This window comes from Mustela nivalis, assembly GCF_964662115.1.
Source record: "Mustela nivalis genome assembly, chromosome: 6".
NCBI classification, from domain to species: domain Eukaryota; kingdom Metazoa; phylum Chordata; class Mammalia; order Carnivora; family Mustelidae; genus Mustela; species Mustela nivalis.
Genome location: NC_139025.1, coordinates 17,757,961 through 17,771,750, shown reverse-complemented (window position 1 = coordinate 17,771,750; position 13,790 = coordinate 17,757,961). Strand labels below are relative to the sequence as shown.

The window sequence follows — 13,790 nt, the reverse complement described above, 5'->3', positions numbered from 1 at the left end:
AATCGCGCGTGTGTTTATTGAGGTAGAAGTTACAAAACATAAAATCTCCCAATTCCGTGTGTTTTAACTGCTGTGTAAGATCACATTTGTAGTTGTCTGTTCCATCCCTGTAGACACTGAAGACACGGACGTGGAGACCTCTTTTGTGCTTCCAGCCTTACTGCCCTAGATACCCTTGGAGCTGTCTCCTCAAGCACACGTGTGAGTTTCTCGAGGTAATTATACACCTAGATGCGAAACTGTTGGTCATAAAGTATGTACCGTTGCAGTTTTGAATGTCATTGCGGAAACATCCGCGGTGCTTCTTCCCGCCATTACTCCAGCATTTCGGCAGCTGTCGCCACGATCAGTTGGCTTGCCCACCTGCCCCCTCCCCCACAAGTTACCAGAGGACATGTGTGTGACTGGCACTCAGTGAACACTTGACAAATGTCAGGATGAGCTCACTGTCTAGCACAAGAGACAGATGCTAATGGGACAAGTGCATTAATAAAGGCTATGAGACCTCTCCTGGCGGGGATCCAGGGAAGGCTTCATGGAGGAGGTGGCATGGGAGCCGGAGTTTGAAAGGCAGGAAGGGTCTGACCGAATGAGGTTGGGGATGACAGAATGACTGGGCTGGGAGGACGGGGTGGGTCAAACGGCCTGGGCACCTTGTGACTGAGTGGTGGTTCTTAGCTGAACCATGAGGGGGCCATCCCCGCTCCATGCAGGAAGAGCCTTGAGACAGAACAGAGTGTGTGGGAAGGTGGAAGGAAGCAGGAAGACAGGTTGGAAAAGGTAAGTGGGTCTAACCCAAGCTCAGTCTCCAATGGCAGGCTCTGGGGAGCCGGTAAGAAGTGACCAGGTCAGAGATGGGCTCAAAGATGACTCACGTGATAAGAGGCAAATCGCTGGGGTACCCAGGCCCTGGAGTAGGAGTAAGTCAGAGAGCCTGTCCCCCCCACCTCCGCCTCTCTCCTCCCTCTGTCTCTGGGGACGGATCAGGTCACTGGGCCTGGACTTCTGCCCCAGACCCACAGCAGAGTGCTGGGACTCAGCCCCTCCGCGTCCTCCGCTTTGCAGTCCTGTGAGCCCAGGCCGTTGCTGCCTGTCCCCTCCATTCTGGCTGCTCTAGGCAGGTGTCAGGCCAGGGGACTGGGGAGACCCTCCGTGAAGCATGAAGCCAGGGCCCCTGCATTGAATCTCGTGCCCTGGCCTAGCTCAGCCCGTCTGATCAAGCCTGCAGTGCATCCCGGGGCCTGAGGTGATGGTGGGGTGGGAGTCCTGTCCTCCTGTATTCCCTGCAGTCCTTCAGCAGAGCCCTGCTCTGGGCACCCGGCCCAGAGTGGAGGGAAAGGGGACACACGCACGACCTTCACTTCCAAGTCCTTTTGTCTTAAGCCACTTCAGCAAAACCACCCGCAGCGGGGATAGCAGGTGAGCGGAGGTTGTCAGCCATGCTCGGGAGGAGGGGCACTCCTTGGGAGTCACACAGGCCTGGACCCGCTCTGGGTTCGGCCGCTCTGGAGCCGGCGAATGTACATGTGCCTGCGTGTGGTTGTGGCTGTTAAAAACCTCTCTGAGCCTCAGTGTTCGCATCCATCAAGTGGGCCACTCACACCTGCTCTGCCCCTCCCCCAGGAGTAACAAGGAATGTGAGGTCACTCAGTGGCACCAGGACCTCAGGGCAGGGACACGGTTCAGGGTGTCGTTCCACTGCCTGAGCAGCTCTCCCCAGAGCCTGGCTGCGTTTGCAGGTCTGGGCACATGAGCTCCCAGTCCAGAAGAGCTCCAGTCCTACCGAAGGACAGACGTCCCCCACACCTGTCCCCCATGCCCCACACACACCCTCTGGTTCTGGGAAGACCAGGCCATCTGCCTGCTCTTTTGGAGGCAACAGCTCAGTTCAAACAGTGCCCGAAGCTGTCCACACTGTTGGTCAACCACTGCCACCAAAACGTGGCCAGCCTGCCCAGAGACCCCGGACAGCCACCACTGAGCCAGTAAAGGGGGGAGCGCATGGAAAGAACAGGGTTCCGGGTCTCTAAGCACATGCAGGTATGTCCACCTTTCTGCTTCCTGACATTCCCCCCACCCCCATGCCCCAGGGGCTGGGCTGGCCCCCTGTGGCGGGGATTAGCTCACCAGGTTGTGAACAGAACACTCAGAGAGAGAAATGAAACCAGCAGATAATGAAGAGGGTAGAAACCTGGCTCCCGTGTGCCCCCAGACAAGGTGTCTGTGTGTGCCTTGTCCCTCGTGCTCCACGGCCCCCAGCGAAACCCCGTTGCTGTCCCCAGGGGCTCATTTGCTCTCTGCAGCATTTCCAGCCTAGGGTCCCCTCACTGCCACTCAGACACCTGAGGCGCTGAGGCCCCCATGTCAAAGCCCATCACACGGCCACATCCCCAGCCAGGTGGCCAAGGCACATCGTGCCCATCTGGACCTCCAAAGATCTCAGGATGCCCTTCTCTTTTGACAGGATCCTATGGCCTGAGGCCAGTGTCCCTCTTGTGGCGCACAATTCTGGGAAGACTCCGCCGATCTTGTCTTAGGAGAGCTTGTGCGGAACAGCAGGATGGAAGCCTGGGGGCGACAGCCCGGGGGATCCCAGGACACTTGGATCCTGGTTTTGAAAATGGCTCCAGGCTTCAGTTCCCTTTTGGAACAATCCGAATCACCAGGAGGAGGCAGGGGGTGACTGTGGGCATCGCCCTGCCCCCGCCACCCCACCCCTGCCTCTCCCGGTTTCGGCAGCCGCGGGTGCTGGGGAGTAACATGGCAGCTTAGTTGCCTTCCCTGCCCTAGAAACACAGGACGCAGGGGTCTGGCCACCGGCGTTCTTTGTAAGAGCTGCCTCAGTTTGCCCAGGGCGGTCTCGACAAATCCATGACAAGGACACATGGTACCCCATGAGCTGCCCCGTTCTCATCCTAGCTCCCCGTGGAACCCTGTTCTGCATGAGTTGCACCAGCCAATTCACGGCAAGAATGGGAGTCCAGTCCACAGCACCCAAGCTGATAGGTGAGTAACCCAGGAAAACCGTGGCTTTCCCAAGACAGAGAGAGGACACAGGGTCCTGCCCCAGGCTAAACGGTGTTTTAAAGCTGCTGATCTCACTTCCTCAGAGTGTTGTCGTTATGGCTGTTCCCAGAGCGAGCCTGCCTGAGGCTCCAAACGCTGGGCGGTCTCCTGCACTCTGGACACTGCGTGCAAACAGCTCCCAGGACTTTATGACCATCATCTCCGTGGTTCTTCCACCAGCCGCTTCCCAGGAAGAACCAGAGGAGAGACAGTGTCCCTGGGCTGTGACAGACAGTGGGGAGGGTACAGACTGGCAGCAAGGTCCTCAGCGCCCCCGGTCACCAGTGCTTGGCTGTGGGGGAGTTCTGCTAAATATCACAGGCAGCCAACAGAAGCCCTCAGGGGCCCAAATACAACCTCAGGGGCACGAGGGAGGGATGGCCTGCCTTCCAAGCCTTCGAGGAGTGCCCTAGACTGTCCACAGGGGAGAGGGCATCCCCCATAGAGGGAAGAGCCACATTTTCCCGCAAGAAAGCTGGAAACAGCTTGGATCTACACCAGTGTCCAGGAATAGCCCTTCCCATCTGTAATAAATGGGTGACATGTTTCCAAAGCCCTTTGACCCAGCTGAAGAAGGTGTTTTCACACCCAGCTGTCAGGTAGGAAAACCAACGGCAGGGGGCCAGCCAAAAACAGCTCTGGTCCAGAACCTATGCCATGCTTCTCCACGGGTGGTTCCTTTCCAGGAGCCTCTCCACAGCCTGACCCTGCCTCTGCTGGCCGGGAGGGACACACCACCAGCTTCTCAGGATGGAGCAGTGGTCCTTGTTCTGGAGACCCTCAGGGCATCCCAGCAGAGGAACTGGACACCAGCCAGATAGGTCCTCTTCTCTCTCTGGCATTGTACTGTCACCCCATGGGCAGCTAGTTCTGATCTGGTTTACGGGGAACCCCATCTCTTCCGAGAGGTCCCCCTGGTGATTACTGGTGACCCCCCTGCAGCCCAAGCCATGCTGCAGAATCACCAGGGTCCAGCTTCTGGGGCTCTTTGCTCAGGGGCTGTGTTTGAAGAGCCCTGCCTCATGCGCCAGGAACAAGGTAACTCCCCTTTCACTCAGAATAAGGCTGGGCTGGGCAGGAACCGCCATCCTGCCCTGCAGTCCGCAGTCCGAGGGGGGATTGAAGCCACTGGCCCCGTGGGTCCTCTCCCAGCTGTGGCCACAACAGCTGGCACCCGGACAGGAGGGAGAGGTGCACTTGCCCCAAGAGCCCCACGGAAACTGTCCCCTGTGGGAGCACGATGGGAAGGGAATTGAGTGACTTTGTCTCCCCTCTTCTAGCTGCTTTCTTTCTAACTTGAAAACATCTTGTAAAGAAGGAGAAAATGCTGGAGCTGTCCCCTCTGACTGACAGCCGCCTCCACCCCTCAGGAGGCGCTCAAGGCCTCACACTACCAGGGCTGGTGGCGGTGGGAGGAGAGGAGAGAGGAAGGGGCCTCATCCACACCCCTGTGCTGGGCCAGGGGCGTAGGAGACCTGTGTGTCGCTGAGAGACCTGGAGCAGCTCTCTGCGCCCTCTGTGCCTCAGTTTCCTCACCTGCACCATGGCGCTGGCTGGCTCTAGCTCTAAGGTAAAATATAGCTCTCTCCCTACCTCAGTTTCCCTGGAGAGAAAGGCATCTGCTTCAGACAGGAGGAGGACAAGATGAATTTGGGAAGAGTTCACCTCCAAGAGCCACAGAACCAACAGTAGTCCATTTCTCCAGGGGACAGGTGTTGGGGAGAGAGCAAGGGTGAGATGCTACACCCCAGGGGTGGCGTCGGGAGAAGGCCATCCTGCCAACATGGTTCCCTGGCTGCTTCTCCAGTGAGACGCAGGCCGTCAGAGGAGAAAGTCCATCTCCTCATCCCACAGCAGCCTGAGAACTTGCAGGTGGCTTTCAACAAGGCCAGTACGGGGACTGAAGCCTGGAACTGGGCTGTCCCCTGAGGGCTTCCTCTCCAGAAGCCAACTCTCCCTCTCTCCCAGAACCCACAAGGAGATAGAGGCCCACAGTCCCCTCTGCTCAGATGAGCGTTTTTCATGAGCAATTTTCTCCTGTCCCCAGACAACTCTTATCCTTGCAGTGTTCACACCCCTAACACCCGAGAGGCCCTGCAGAAGTTGTAACCTCCTCCATTCTGGGGTTTGGGAAAAGGGGGCCCTGCAGTGGGGGTGGTCATCCACCCCAAATTGGACCAGGAGCCTGGAGAGCAAGATTGGCCCTTGCCCCTCCAGAGAGCATTAGATGGTCAAGGCAGTGCCTGGGAAGACAGCTCTGTAGGACCTGCTAAGTGACCTCAGTGAAGCCACAGCACCCCCCGGCCTCAGTTTCCCCAGGTCCTACACTCAAATCCAAAGTTTCTCTCTCAAGGCCAAGAGGGGGATGGATGCAAGAACCTTTCTCTGCAAGCATATGAGAAAAGGTGGCATCCTCTAGTCCAGGGGGCCCAGGAGCCCAGCCCACCAATACAGAATGAGACCCCTACCCGGCAGCCAGCAGCAGTGACGCTGTCATAACTCATAACGGTGCAGTAGACTGCGGGGGAAGCGCACCCCCCTCCCAGCCCAGCCCAGTGAGTGGGCGGCACAGCCCTGGGGAATCCCTGGGTGGGGGTACTCGCAGAGGCAACCCACCTGGCTGTCAAGCAGGCGGAGGCTGGGGTTAGGGGTGGGGGGTTGGGGGGAGCCTCCCGCCCAACCCCCCTCAAACCCAGCGAAGACAGTCGACCAAGCTACGGCCTTCCCTGGTGGGCAGCTCATTCCACCCTTCCCTGGGTCCAGGCCGGCAGCCAGCCAGCGTGCCAAGGGACTGTGGCGCAGTCTCCCCAACCCCCACCCCGCCCAGTCCGAGGTCCCGGAAAGCAAAGAGCAAGCAGTCCCTCCCCGCCCCCTCCCCCGTCCAGGACCCGGATTCCGCTCCCCTTCTCCCGGCCTGATCAGTCCTGGCTCACACCACCCGCGTGCTCACCACATCTGCGCCTGGGCGTCACGGCCCAGCCCCAGGCAGGGTGCCCCGGCCGCCGGGATGCGGTGACAGCAAGCACGCTCCTTACCTGGGAGGAGACAGCCAGCCGGTCCTCCTCGCGGGCCTGGTGAAGCCAGCCCCACCTGGCAAGGGACTGTCAGCAAATTCCCCTCTGCATCACCGCGGGAGCGGCATCCCGGCTCCTCCCCGGCTGGAGCCAAGCTTGGCTCCGCCCCAAAGCTGCTCTGACCCACCGGGGAACGCAGGCTGGTTTATCATATACAAAGGCCCGGGCTCCGCCTCAGGGACCCTGTCTCTACAAGGAACCATCTGCAAACTACCATCGCAAATGCACAAGGCTGCCGATCCCTGCAGCCACGGCTCCGGCACCCTCTGATGCCGTGGGCCTCGGTAGCTGTCTTGCTGCTCTCCGCCCACCCTACAACCTCACCCCTACCCCAAACTCTCCTCTGAGGCGTGTCTTCCTTCCGAACCTCCCCACCGGGCGCCAGCCAAAGCAAGAAAAGATGCACAACGACACAAAGGTAGCAGGGTTCTGCCCCGCCCTGGGACCAGCTCCTGGTGCCCAGTAGCTGGTACTCCCTCTTTCTCCCCCAGCAGAGAAAAGATCTACAGATTGGCCACAGCCCTGCCTGGTAGGCCCAAAGGAGTGGGCTGGGTCATTTGCAGTTAGCCTGGGCCACTGTCCCCTTCCTGTCTCCAGTTTCATCAAAGTCCTGGCTATTGGGCTAGAGATGCTACTTTGGGCCCTGGAGGCAGGTACCCGTGTTTGAACCCCCAAAGAGCCGTCTGCAGAGTAAGGGGTAGTAGGGAACTCACTCTCTTTTTCCCAGACAGGGGCCCACCCAGGCATGTTTATTTTATAGACATTATCCTGTACTATCAGTATAATGGCTAATGGGTGAGGAGAGCTGAAAAGGGACTGTCTACAGTTTTATAAGGGTAAGATATTGATCATTAGGAGTTATTAGCAATCAGATGAGAAGACCTTAGAGGAAGCAGCTGAATACAAGGTACAAGATGCTGCAGGGAGGGGAGCTGTGCCTTCCTGGGGTATTTCTCAGCCAGATAAATGCAAGAGCAGCATTTAAGAACTCTAGCTGCCTGGATTCGAATCCCCGCTGGGCCCTCTAAATATGGGGCTTAACCTCTCTGAGCCTCATTCGTTGCATATATAGAATGAAGGAAATAATAACAACATTGGAAGGCGGTTATGAGGATGAAATGAGATATTGTGCACGAAGTAGATGCTAAGTAGATATTAGTGGTTGTTTGCCATCGTTACTGTCCTGGGTACTGGCAGGAGAGAGAGAAGCCTGAACAGAAGCAGCTTGTTGTCCCTTTCCTCTGTTTCCTCATTACAGAACTAGTGTCTGACCTCAGGGTGAGACCTTATGTAATGGGGCTTTAGAAAGGCCCAGTGTTAAGTGGAAAAAACATGGTCTTCAGATGCAGTTGAACCTTTGTTCAGATCCGGACTTTTGTCTCTTACTAGCTATGTCACCTTGTACAAGTTGCTTAACCACTCTGAAATTACCTTCCTCATCTGTTAAACAGGCACCTTGACACAAATAAAAGAAATCCGATTACAGTATCTACCTTACAGGGTGGGTAGGAATATAAAATGCATAGAAGGTACTTAACTCAGTTTTCCACATACAGAAGAAGCAGGTCACTGTTCATCTCTCCTTTCTTGGAAAGACCTAGATAAAGTGAAGGGAAGACCCAACACTGAAATTCCCAGGCATCCTGGACTGAGTGTCCTGGGAGGAGACTGAATGGTGGGTATTCTAGCCCAGATCAGGAGCTGGTTTCAGCAGCTCTTCAAGCCCTCTGCCAAGGTCCCATCCACGTAGAACCTGCGCAGCCTGCTTCCCTAGTGAGCCTGACCCCTGGACATGCCCTCTGGTGGAAGCCGAGGCCAGAGTGGAAAGCTGGAAGCAGGTCTTCAAGGACCTCAAAGACAAGACTCAGAAGTTTGAACTTTACTAGGTAGGCCCTGGGAGCCATGGAAAGTGTTTGAGCAGCAGCAAGGGATAAGACTGATAAGCCCAAACCGAAGTCACTCCTGCTCCTGGAGGCAAAACCTAGGAGGCATCAAGGATGTGCACTAAAGGAAGACACAGAAGAGGAAGAACAAGAACCCATGAAAATGCCAGGCGGGCATTAAAATGATCTAATCAAAGACATGACCCCTCTGTCCTAACCAGTGTCCTAACCAGCTGAACACCAGCCACCTAGATGAGGGTGAAGCTGGTAGAAGGTGCTCAGTAAAGGTGTATGAAATGAATAGCTGAGGCTTTGTGGGCTTGGGGAGGCTTTTGAAGGAAAGGTGCTTCCAACTCGTGGGTGCTGAGAACATTTTTCATGCTCTTATGTGGACTAAGGTAGGAGTTCTATGAAAGACAATGACTACTATGCTATTGTCTTTATGACTGTTTTGTTAACGGCCAGTGCCTTGTTTGAGAACATAATCCAGAACAACAGCAAAGGAACCAAAGGCTCCTGAGCCATCCAGACAGATGGAACTGTCACACTGTCAGAATTGGTGCTTTTTCTGCAGAAGAGCACCTTGTAGATATCTTCAATGAGAGCCCACCTACATTTACTCTACATACAATTTCAGCATATCCAGGGTGGCAGAGACTGCCAAGGGTCCCCTGATAGCTTTCCTTCCCACTTCCTTTTAGCAGCAGAGCTTCCAAGATTAAAACTGGATTCATGGCTACCTTGCCAGAGACTACATTTCCCAGCCTCCCTTGCAGCCAGGAGCAGCTACAGGACTAAGTTCTAGCCAATGGGAAATGAGTGAAAGTGACATATTTCACTTCTGGGCCACACTCTTAAAAGGAAGCTGCCTGCTCCCCACTTCCTCTTTTCCCTTGTGCAGACTGGACCATGGGCATGGGGATGGGTGGGGAGCCGCTTGATGAAGCTGGCAAGGACAGCACCCTCGGGTTGCCCACTCAACAAGACATTAAGAACATGAGTTGCATGATGACCTGGAGGAGAAGAGCCTTGGATGGCTGAACACCTTGGTCTCTGTCACAACAGCTGAACCAGAAGCCTAACTGACAAACGTAGTCTCCTGATGGTCAAGCCTACAGCAGATGAGCAGGAGCACACCGGAAGAAGGAAGGACTCATAAATAAGCAAGCACAGTGAAACAAGCAAAAGTCAAGAGCAAGAGAAGATAGAACAACTATGAAACAAAGTCAGAAGTCTTCTAGTTCAGGGTCACTCCGAGAGGCCTGGGGACATCATGGTATTGCAGGGTAATGTTGGAAATACGCTACATCATTAAGAGAAGGTTAATTCTGACCAAACATTTTCATTTAAGATGAAAACAAGGTTAATTTAGAAAGTATTTCTGATCTAAAATGGTTAACGTAAAATAAAACATATGTTTAAAGGTAGAGACCGTCAGCATCCAGAAAACTCAGCCATCCAAGGTGACACTTTTCTTCAAGAATCAGAAAGCAGAGATTTTGGTTCATTGATTATATTTCTTCTTCCCTACTAGATTATGGATCAGATCTACCTCCTTTTTCTTTTAATTCCTATTATCTAGCACAGTGCCCTGACTCAATAAATACTTATTTTTTTTAAAGATTTTATTTATTTTATTTGACAGAGATTACAAGTAGACAGAGAGGCAGGCAGAGAGAGAGAGAAGGAAGCAGGCTCTCTGCCGAGCAGAGAGCCCTATGTGGGGCTCAATCCCAGGACCGTGGGATCACCACCTGAGCCGAAGGCAGAGGCTTTAACCCACTGAGCTACCCAGGTGCCCCTCAACAGATACTTCTTAATGGTGGTGTTGCAAGGCAGAGAGGGTAGATCCCAGAGCTTAGCAAGGTGATTTTGATTATTGATCAGTGAGATTGCCTGAGGTTCTCGACCATCCCAATGAACAAGTGCAGGAGCATAGCCCTCAGAAGAGTGTTATGGGCCCACAGTGACCCTGGGACCTCCCCACTATTGTCTAGAAATCATCTCATCAGAAATTCCCCTGAACTCATAAAGACATACATACACAGGGATGTTCATTGCAGAACTGAATGTAATTGCAAAAAAACAAACACAACTGTACACAACCTCCACAACTGTTCATGGCCTTTCTGTACTGCCCAGATGAGATGCTCAGGAAAACTCAGTATGACAGGGGAAAGGTGGGACACGCAGGAAGAGTCAGCAAGAGTCAGCTCCCCATTTTTCATTAGACTCCACTGGTTTTAGGCTTCAAGGCAGGAAGGGTACTCCAGAGTCCCCAACACCCTAGACCTGGAGCTGGGTCAGCACTGCTGGGTGCTGGATAAGACTGCTAGGGAGTAAACAGAGGAGGGTGGTTGTGGGTCCAGAGGTGATAGACACAAGACTCCACAGATTTTGCTATAGGACCCAGAATGTAAACTCGTGCCACTAACAGGGACAGTATTTTTTTTTATTAATTTTTTATTTTTTATAGACATATATTTTTATCCCCAGGGGTACAGGTCTGTGAATCACCAGGTTTACACACTTAAGGCAGAATCACATCACTCTTCATACCTTAAATGACCGTCCAGATACTGTAGGGTATCTGCTGCCCCCCAAGAGCCAAATCAAAGCTTTCCAAGAATGTTTCCATGTTTGGGGTTTGGGTTTCTATCACACACTCTAATCTGCTTTTCTAAACAGGAGGGAATTTGATTTCCTGTGCAGAAGGGAGGGGAGCAATGTATTGGGGTGGAAAATGATTTTTCCAGTTTCTTCCATCTAACCAGATATGAGATTATAGATTTCAAGATAGAACAAGGCCTCAGGCTTAAGTCCAGAAATATAGCATTGACCCCTCATTGGAAGCTGGCATTCCCCAAGTTGGGGGGCCAGAGTGAAGCCAGGCCCTAATAACCACTTGGCCCTCCATGGCAGAGAATTTAGGCCTCCCCTCTGCTGGCACAGCCTGGCCTCCCTGGCCCCCTTCCTCCTGGCCTCAGGCTAGGGCCCCACTCACCAGTGTTCCACCACTTAGATGTTGTTAGCTAGTAGTAGCCTCTTTTATAGTGCTTCTCTCCCAGAAGACGGGAAGTTCATGACTGGTGAGAGGTCACTTTTATCCACCATCAACCAACAGCCACTGCCAATTATCAATATTAGAAACTTCTGGTGGGCCAGGTCAGAGGCAGATGCTGATGACATCACAAAGGAAGCACCTCTGTTGTGCTAGAACTCTGGCGGTATTTGAAAGGGAAGGTTCTCCCATCCAGAATTGAGACAACTGGGAGCATGACCAGACAGATCTTAGTGTTGAAGCTTGTGCATTTTTATCCCAATTCTGTCCTGAGTCTGGCTGATGCCCTGAGGATTAAGTTGATAAGAATACTCGAGTCTTCATGTTGATATTCCATTAAGGTTAACTGCTCCCCACCTCCATCAGGGGGATTCTCGCAGGACGGAAATATAGACATTTATAGATAAACAAAAACTGATATAGTTTACCACCAGTAGACCTGTCTTTTGAGAAATGCTAAAGAGAATCCTTCAGGTTGAAATGGAAGGACAGTAGACAGTAATCTGATTTTATATGAAGAAGCAAGAAACACTGGTAAAGGTCACTGCATAGGTAAATATAAAAGTCAGTGTTAATGTATTTTCTTTCTTTCTTATATTATTTAAAAGAAAACTGAATAAAACAAAAAATTATAAATCTTTGTCAATAAACACACAATGTATAAAGATGTAAATTTGTGACAATAGCAACATAAAGGTGGGTACAGAGCTATGCAAGGGCAAAACGTTTTGCATACTACTGAAACTAATCTGAACTAGATTGTTACAAATTAAGATGCCAGTTGTAATCCTCAGAGCAATCACTAAGAAAATAACTCAAAAATATATAGTAATAAAAAATGACAAAGAAATTAAAATGATACACGAGAAAGTAAGTATCTATTTAACACAAAAAATGGTAGTGGAGAAAAACAATAGCAGGATAAGGCATACAAAAAACAAATAGCAAAGTGATAGAAGTAAGTCCTATATTTTCAGTAGTTACTTCAAATATAAGTGAATTAAACTCTGCAATCAAAAGGCAGAGACTGGAAGAATGAATTAAAAAGAAATACACAGAGTGCCTAGGTGGCTTCATAGGTTAAGTGGCTGCCTTCAGCTCAGGTCATGATCCCAGGATCCTGGGCTTGAGCCCCTTATGGGGCTCTCTGCTCAGTGGGGAGCCTGCTTCTCCCCCTCCCCCTCTCTTTGCCACTCCCTCTGCATGTGCTCTCTTTGCTCCCTCTCTGTCAAATAAAGAAATAAAATCTTAAAAAAAAAAAAAGAAATATACAAATATAAGCTCACAAGAGACTCACATGAGATCCCAAAACACAAATACACTCAAATTAAAAGGATGAAAAAGACATTCATGCGAAGAGTAACCAAAGAGAGCTGGAGTGATTATACTAATATCAGAAAATACAGACTTTAAGGCAAAATTGTTACAAGGGACAAAGAATGACATGATATAATAATGAAAATAGAAATAACAGGGGCGCCTGGGTGGCTCAGTGGGTTAAAGCCTCTGCCTTCAGCTCGAGTCATGATCCCAGGGTCCTGGGATTGAGTCCCATATTGGGCTCTCTGCTCAGCAGGGAGCCTGCTTCCTCCTCTCTCTGCCTGCCTCTCTGCCTACTTGTGATTGCTGCCTGTCAAATAAACAAATAAAATCTTTAAAAAAAAAAGAAAGAAAATAGAAATAGTATATAAAAATATATAATAATCATTATATAAAAAGGTCACTATCAAGAAGGCATGAAAATTGTAAACATATATGTATTCTATCACATATATATTGATATATATGTATATATACATATATATCTAATATATATGTATATAACATATATGTATATTATCAAAATACATGAAGAAAAAGCTGACAAGATTAGGGGAAGTAAACAGTTTGACAATAATGCCAATTTTGATAATGGATACAACTAGATACAGATCAGCAAGGACATAGTAGACTTGACAATACTATGAATGAACTAGACCTAAGAGATGATGACTCTGGAATGTTCCACCCAACAACAGCCCATTCTTCTCAAGTGCGCATGCAGCATTCTCCAGTATAGACCTTAGGTTGGGCCACAAAACTGTTCTCAATAAATTTTAAAAGATTGGAGTTATACTAAACATGTTCTCTGAACACAATGGAATAAAATTAGAAATCAGTAACAGAACTAAATCTGGAAAACTCAAAAACATGGAAATTAAACAATACACCCTTAAATAACCCAAAGTTCAAATAAGAAATCTCAAGGGAAATGAGAAAATATATTGAGATGAATAAAAATGAAAATACAACTTCTATAATTGACGATATGTGATGAAAGCAGTGCTCAGAGGGAAATTTATACGTGTAAATGCCTCCACTAAAAAAAGCACAAAAATCTTTAACCAATAACCTGTTCTTCCAACTTAAGAAACCAGAAAAAGAAGAGCAAACTAAGCTCAAAGAAAGTAGAAAGATGGGGCGCCTGGGTGGCAGTGGGTTAAAGCCTCTGCCTTCGGCTCAGGCTCAGGTCATGATCCCAGGGACCTGGGATCAAGCCCCACATCGGGCTTTCTGCTCAGCAAGGAGCCTGCTTCCTCCTCTCTCTGCCTGTCTCTCTGCCTACTTGTGATCTCTGTCTGATAAAAAAAATCTTAAAAAAAAAAAAAAAAAAGAAGAAAGAAAGAAAGTAGAAAGAAGGAAACAGTAAAAATTGGAGTGGGGAGG

General features: G+C 50.6%; 1 protein-coding gene across 6 annotated transcripts in view; it reads right to left on the bottom strand.

The window, feature by feature from the left end:
- Nucleotides 1-13,790, bottom strand: part of TMEM63C (transmembrane protein 63C) — a 127,696-nt gene that overhangs the window by 66,121 nt on the left and 47,785 nt on the right. Inside the window, exon 1 of one of the 6 annotated variants that reach the window (XM_082733640.1) lies at nucleotides 11,028-11,131. The exons of 3 other annotated variants lie outside the window; for them this stretch is intronic. The gene's annotated coding sequence lies outside the window, so the exon portion shown is untranslated. 2 more of the 6 variants (XM_082733637.1, XM_082733638.1) reach the window with 2 other exon arrangements.